A 6872-nucleotide genomic window follows, 5' to 3' on the forward strand; every position below is an offset into this window, starting at 1 on the left:
CCAGTCCGCTTCAGCTGTGCTCGTCCAGCTCCGAGCGTGTGCGAATTGTTTGTTTACTCGGGATTTTTCTTCATGGAGGAGAGAAGGGTGGGAGAGGCAGGAAGAGGTCAGCCGTGTTTCCTTCCCCATGGAGAACGGGACAGATTGATCCCGAAGGAGGACGGACGAGTACAGCGGAACAAACAGTCTGGAGTCGTCTCGTTCAGCCTTTTAGGGAAAAACGGACCATCAAAACTGTCCATTTTTCTGGACACTCCCAAGGAGTTGACTGGAAGGAGAACCTCCAGAGTAACTTCAGTTTTTTCAGGGAGCTTCCCTGAAAAAACATCAAACAAACCCAACCAAACAAAAAACTCCACCAGCACCAAAAAATTAACTTTTATGAACCACTGCACTCACTAGAAAATAGAAATATGTACAACACAGAAAATGTCTCCCACCTCTCCAGATAGTGAACTGGCTTGCAGCTGATAGAGGAAGGAATCTTTGAGGTGTGGGTGATCCTCAAGTTATATGGCTTTCTGGTGTTTCCCTTAAATTTTGGTTAGTGGTCTTAGAGCCTTTAGGGTTGATGTCAGTGTGGTATGCAAGCAAAAAAACGTGGAGTGCCTTTTTTCAAAGGAAAGTATTAATCTCCAAGAGAGAATTCATGCAAATAAAACGATACTATCTTAGGTAGCAAGATGATCAAAATAAAATTGTACCCATTGCTTAATTCATTGGTGTAAATATATTTTTATTGCTGGTGTTTACTGGCAGCTATGTAGTCTTTTTTTTTTCTTGCTTCTGCAAGATTTACAAAGGAGTTTCCATGTAAAAGTGAGTCTGAAAGAAGTTTTACGGGTCCTGTAATATTTGTGTTTTTCGGAGTGCCTGATCTTTGTTCATTTTGAAAGGAGCAGCTAGGTATTTTCTTTGTAATTGTTACCTCTGCAAATTCAGCTTTGACTTTCAGAATCAAGCTGAGTTCTTTGACACTACACTGAGAAAGAGGAAGTTGATGTGCCAATCTTGCAGTTTTCTTAGAATATATTTAATCTAATTTGCATGGGAAGTTCCACCTGAATTAAGACAATTAATGAATACACTTGCTTAAAATAGCATTTCAATTATCATCTTTCATTTCCTATATCCTTCCTTTAATTCTGGTGTCATTTCAGGGATTAGTATTCACACACATTACTGTTACCCCACATGAATGAGCACAAACAACATAGAAACTCCCTCAAATAGCTTTTGTGTGTGTGCATGTGTGTGTGTGTCAGAAAACCCCAACTATGTATATATGGTTATTTCTATTTTGTGCTCAAACATTTGCATTTCAGAGGCCTATGTGTCCTGTGTGTCTGCCCTCTCTGTAGACTCTTTGGGGTTTTTTGTCCTGCACTGCTTTTGTTAAGAAAGTGTTTTCTCTTTTTTTTTTTTCCCCCATGTTCAGTCAGCTAATTAAGTAGGAAAATGTTAGTCTTCCTTTTTTCAAGTTCATCCCTTTGTTTTTCTCAGTCCAGTTAATTTGTAAAAAGGAGAACTGTGGTCATTGTATTAGCACTAGCATGAAACTCCAGTGAGCTGACTTTCCCCTCTTTTTTCGGGGGGAGAAACAAAACCTTTTAAGAGACATAAACATGTAAATTATGTTAAAGTACTAATGGTAACAGGAAGATCTCTGGGGAGGGGTTTTTAAAAAGCCATGAAGGTCTGGTTGGTGTTCATTTTCTCACAGTCCAAGGATGGACTGTCCAGAATTCCTTTTGTTTCTGTACCAGTAAGGTTATTCAGATCTAGTCAATATTTCAGAATGGTAACTGAAAAGTAATGTGTAATGTCTGGTAAATTTTTCCACTTCATTCCAACGCATGGCTGGCACTGGGACCTTCTTCATGCAGGGTGGCATTTTACTGCACAACAGCCAGACGCAGAAGTGACCCTGTGCTCCCCACTCAGCTGACAAGTGGGGCAGAGGCGTGTCACAGAAGCGATGATTTTGCGTACTGAGAAGGGGGTCGGAAGGTTGCCACCTCTCCTTTTGAGCAGCATCTGGTAGACAATTTTCTGCCTAATATTGTCAATCATTCCCTTGTTCTTGAAGGTGCCTGGCTGTCCTCCCAGCTGGAGTGAGAACTTCAGTGATCACTAGAAAGCAAAACAAATGCAAAGTTTACAAAGGGAGTGTGGAGAAGGCAGGTCCCCGAATAAAGAAGTTGGCAGGGGCTCAAATGCCTGGGATTATGAGGGGAGTGGAACACACACACTGTTAGTGCACATGCTGGTTTGAATACCAAAGCTCAAACGAATACATTTGTTGCACACCAAAAAGTGAAAAGTAAATGACTGTTTGAATAGATTATATTTGAAAAAAATGTGATTAAATGTGCAATAAATTGAGGGTTTCTTTGCTTCCTATTGCTGCTAGATTTTTTTAATGCCAAGAACTGAAGCATAGCATCAGTCTGGGAGGAGGCAGGAGCAGGGGGGATCTTGTCTCTAGTGATAAAAAGCTAGCATTCACGGCCAAGGGGAAAAAATGTTCAGAAATTAAAGAAAATAAAAAATGTATTCTTTCCTTGAAGGCATATACAAAAGAGGGGGAAAAAAAAGAATAAAAGAAAAAAAAAAAGAGCTGAGGCAGGATTCTGGGTGGTCCAATAAAATGCCTGCTGTGATGTAGCCACCTGCTCCTATGACATAAACTAAAGCACACCTGTACTAGTGCTTGATAGCTGTGGCTAGTGCTTCTCCCTGCTGGAAGCTGCATTGGTCCGTGGTGGAAGCAGTTCTGGGACCAGTGAGCAGGGAGGTTACAGAGTGGTGCCTCCTTTAGCATTACAGAGAAATCTCTGCTTTTTGAAGTAAAAGGAACTTCTTCCCTTGATGTGATGTCAGGCAAGCTTTGCCTGCAGTCATGATCACAGTATAAAGTAGCAGCTGAATAGAACAAAATGCCAAACAGATCAGTAAATAATTATATTAAAAATAGAGGAATACTTAACTGAACGATGGACTAAATAAAATGCTTGGGAAAAATATGTATCGTAAGACAACTCCACCCGATGTTTATCAGCACAGAGTAGTTAATGGCAGTGCTAGGGAAAGCTACATTTTTTTCTGTGGCTAGTGCACAGGGCTGGCCAGTGGGTATACTGAAAGAAGTTAGACAATAATTATTCAAGATGAACTGAAAAGCTGTCAGTGTAATTCACCAGATTGCTCTAGAAGAACTTCTAGAGGGAGATATATATGCTTGTATGTACTTATCATTCGAATTGTCTCATGTGTCTTTAGAAAGAGAGAAATTTCATTTTTGAAAGTATGAACTGATTGTTAAGGTTAGAGGCAAAGAAGCATTTGAAACATTTCTGCTGTCTTGGAGAGCTGTGTACACAAACGGACTGTGAATGTGCACATTAACTTTTAATAAGCTTGGAAATCATTGACATGTAAACAGCTCTTACTCCAGCCAGAGCCTGTACTTGGGTTAGAGGCATATTATGCTGTGGTACAATCATAAGATATCTCTGTTGAACTAAGTGATACCATATTTACCACATATATCACAAGAACTTACTTTATGTCAGGCCATGGCTATGGGCCAGATTGTTCAGCAGATAACCCCAGGAGTGCCAAGACTGAGTCTCGGGCAAAAAATGTTTATGTGTGATAGTGGATTATGACCTGTGTTTGACTCAACTATTTGTGAATGTAAAGATATAGAAGACAACTGTATCTAGGACCCCCTGACTTTCTCCATAACTTAGCTCCCCTGGGAAGCACTGGAAGGACAACAAGGGTTCAGCTTCAGCTCCATTCACACTGCAAGTCAGACAGACTGGGAGAAATGGAGCAAACAGTCATTTCTATCTTTTGTTTGCATCAAATATTGTGAGAGAAGTTATTCCTACTACAGCTCCAATCTGGCTCGCCTGGGAAGTGCTAGAAATCTTTAACCAATCTGTTGTAGAGTTGTCAACACTGGCTTCTCATTGCATTTGATACCCCAGCAGGAGTAAAAAGCATTAGCAGCTCAGATACTAATGGAAAGCCAGTCTTCTCTAAACCCCTTCCTGGGACTGCCCTGGCCATCAGCCTAGTAAACTCTGGATTGTCATTCCCTCTGGACCCCAAAACTATTTTGGCACCTCTCCCTCCACCAGAATTTGGTTACACTCTTCCTCTGTCACCCTGACCAACTCTTGTAGGGCTCACCTGCTGTCCCGCTCTGCTTTGAGATCTGATGGGCCATGATCTGGTGGAGTCCTGTGGAGAAGAGGCAGCATTTGGGGGGATGGAGCATCCTCCTGCAGGCAGGCAGGCCTGGGATGTTTTGTGTATTCCCAAGAATCTGTCTGAGCCTCTCTGCCTCCTGCCACCATGCTCCCAAACCAGAGAAGCCAGCTGAGTAGTTTTTGAACAATTGTTGAACTGACAACTAAAATCCTGATAATTGGTTAAAAATCTTTGCTTTTATGTTCACCCACCAAACCTTGAGGCAAGAGGTGTCAAGTCAGCTGTACCTTACAGCAGGTCCCAGAACAAACCTGGCAAAAAGGCTGAACAGGGATTTCAAAGAGAGGCTGAAGTGTGAGCTGTCATGGGAGTTAATAGATGTGCCCGTACAAGCCCAGCTAGCCTTTATCACCACTGTTTTCTGCAAGAGATCCTTTGGTTCCCATTCTGGTTTTTGTGGTGTTCATGCTAGCACATATAATCCAATTCAGTGATAACACACTTGCTGCATATAGTTTCTAACTTTGGTTCTTGTTTTGCTGCAATTAAAACATACAGGACTTTGAAAAAATTAAGGAAGTCTCTCAGTATATATCCCGGTATGAGTCAGATAGGAATGGGACCCTTAGTAACACAATTATAATTCAGATAACTGTGGACACAGGCCACTAGGGAAGATCACAATTAGTTTCAGGTGGTATTCAAATGATACAAACCATTTCAAATAATTTGAAGACTAGGAGGTATTGGAATGATTCTATTTCTATGCCTTTGAGGTATAAGGAATTATGACTATCATTGAAATTCATGTTGAACTTCATGTTTAAGGTAAAACTTAAGCATAACTTCATTATGTCAAATCTAAACTCTAAATCTGAACATTCAGCATAGGAATAAAACCAAAAAAAGCACTTCTCTTTTTTTTTTTCTCCTTCTACAGATCTCTCCTTTATGCAACATCAGCTTCAAAAAACTATGACTGATCCACTCAGCCAGGTGTCAAGAAGCTAAGTACACATGTATTGGCAAGAAAGAAGACAGAACATCTTGCGGCAGCACGTACCAGGAGATTTGGCTGCTGTTCTGCTGAGATGGGCTGAGCCGACATTGCTGTGCAGCTGGTCAAAGCACTGGCAAAACATCTGGAAAAGACACTTTTGGGTGGGTGGGGAAATACTGCTGGAAGCCCTACTATGCCAGAATCTGCCAGCAATTTTGTTACGGATCTTGACCCAAATCTCTGGGAACCTTGAAATAATGAATGAAAACAACTGGTTTGTGGGTTGGGTTGAGAGAATTCAAACAACTTACATAGTTTGACATGAAAAGTAACTTCAGTATTTCTTTAAGAAGGGGTAGTGTATTATCTGTAATTCCTTGCCTAAAAAATACTGTATGCTGTATTCCAGAATGAAAAATACCATTACTTTTTGAGAGGGACGAATTAACCTAGGATGAAGCTTGGCCCCGTGGTGACAATATGTGTACATTTGGCCTGTTGGCAGGTCTCTAGAACAGAATGTGCAGGGAGAAAAGTACTGAACACTGAGAAGGGAATTACTCTAATTCACTTGTAGATGGAAAAGAATATACATATGCCTCAAAAGTAACGTGTAAACGCAGACTTAAGACTTACAGAGTTTAGGAAAAGCATGTGACAACCTTAAGTATAATTCAATCTCAGGAGGCATTAATGAATGGCATAGAAGCCTGTAGTAAATTTAAATGCTGACCACAGTAGCTTCAAACTGTTTGGAAACTAATTTAATTTAAAAAAAAAAACCTTCCAGAGAGGTATTTTAAAGCTTAAAGCACAGAATTTAAACCAGAAATTATTTCCCTAACTGTTCCAGATAATTTTCTTCTCAACAGCGTATAGATACCACTGCTTCAATTACTGATCTCGAAAAAATACCCAATTTCTTCATTTTGTTTTTTTTTTCTCCAAAAGCTCAATTTTTTTCCTATTTATCCTTTTTAAGGGGGAGAAGTGTAATAATTTTATTTTACTGAGGCCCAAGAAATCTGGCAGCCTGTCCTGCAGGTAGAGGTTGTCAAAGAATCACAGAATCAATTAGGTTGGAAAAGACCTCTGAGATCATCGCATCCAACATATGACTGACCACCACCACGTCAACTGAATTATAGCACCAACTGCTATCTCCAGTCCTTCCTTAAACACCTCCAGGGACGGGGACTCCCTCCACCACCTCCCTGGGCAGCTCAGTCCCATGTCTAAACACCCTTTCTATGAAGAAATTCCTCCTGATGTCCAACCTAAACCTCCCCTGGCGTAGCTTAAGACTTTATCCTCTCGTTCTGTGACTGCTTAGCTGAGAGAAGAGGCCGCCCTGCACTTGGCTATAACCTCCTTTCAGGTACTTGTAGAGATCAGTAACGTCCCCCCGAGCCTCCTTTTCTCCAGGCTAAACAACTCCAGCTCCCTCAGCCATTCCTCACAGGACTTGAGCTCCAGACCCTTCTCCAGCTTTGTTGCCCTTCTCTGGACACGCTCCAGCACCGCAATGTCCTCTCGGGCACCCCCGGCCCTCCTGCCGTGTAACCACAGCACAGGCGGGCAGGGCCGGTCCGAAGCGCCGCTCCCCCGGCAGGGCGCACCCGGGGCGAGGCGGGTGGGCGGCGGGGGC

Source organism: Corvus brachyrhynchos, unplaced genomic scaffold (assembly GCF_000691975.1).
Source record: "Corvus brachyrhynchos isolate BGI_N302 unplaced genomic scaffold, ASM69197v1 scaffold698, whole genome shotgun sequence".
In the NCBI taxonomy this organism is placed as follows: domain Eukaryota; kingdom Metazoa; phylum Chordata; class Aves; order Passeriformes; family Corvidae; genus Corvus; species Corvus brachyrhynchos.